Source organism: Rhinichthys klamathensis, unplaced genomic scaffold (assembly GCF_029890125.1).
Source record: "Rhinichthys klamathensis goyatoka isolate OS25496 unplaced genomic scaffold, OSU_Roscu_1.1 h1tg001349l_1, whole genome shotgun sequence".
Lineage (NCBI taxonomy): Eukaryota > Metazoa > Chordata > Actinopteri > Cypriniformes > Leuciscidae > Rhinichthys > Rhinichthys klamathensis.
In genome coordinates, this window is record NW_026607430.1 from 50001 (window position 1) to 50825 (window position 825).

An 825-nucleotide genomic window follows, 5' to 3' on the forward strand; every position below is an offset into this window, starting at 1 on the left:
GCTTTGAGACTGCTGCGAGAGGGAGTGCTGGGTGCACCGTCACACATCATCCTTCACACCGGAACAAACGACCTCAGTCCGAGGGTGGACGTCACTAAAGCCCTGTCCAACGTGGTGAAAACAGCCAGCAGGATCTACCCCGGAGCCAAGGTCATCATCTCAACCCTTCTACCTCGCAGAGACGTCCCTCAAAGGATCATCAACACAATCAACGCGGAGATAGCCAACATCTGTGCTTCAATGCCGAGCGTTCACATAGCCAACCATCAGCGCATCACCCATGAGCATCTATATGACCGTATCCACATCCATCGCGAGGGCATGAGACTGTTCGCAAAAACCATCAAGGAGTCAGCCCTGAAACGCCCTCAGAAAACCCCCCCTGAGCGCGAGTCAGTCCGGCAGACGGACAGCTACGCCGCTGTAGTGGCAGGAACAGGTAGAGCCGACACCACCGACCTGATCCAGATCAAACACATGCTGAAGATTATATGTGACAATATGTTAGCTTAAGTACTCATAGTGTGTCTGTCAAGAATGATCATTATTTCTTAATCACTTTTTTATTTTTATTTTTTATTTTATTTTACAATTTAATTTTTATTTTTTATCCAATGTGTAAAATTGACCGACTCACCATACTTCTATATATCATCTATTTTACCTTTCTAATTGATTAATCTATATTTTAAAACATGATTGGGTCATGAATTTCATACATTTTTCTGGTAAATCCAATATTCGTCAATGTCATCGTTTAAAATAACATGCTATAACATTCAGGGATTGTTCTCTTCTGCCTTTGGGGAGAAAACTACTAACCCT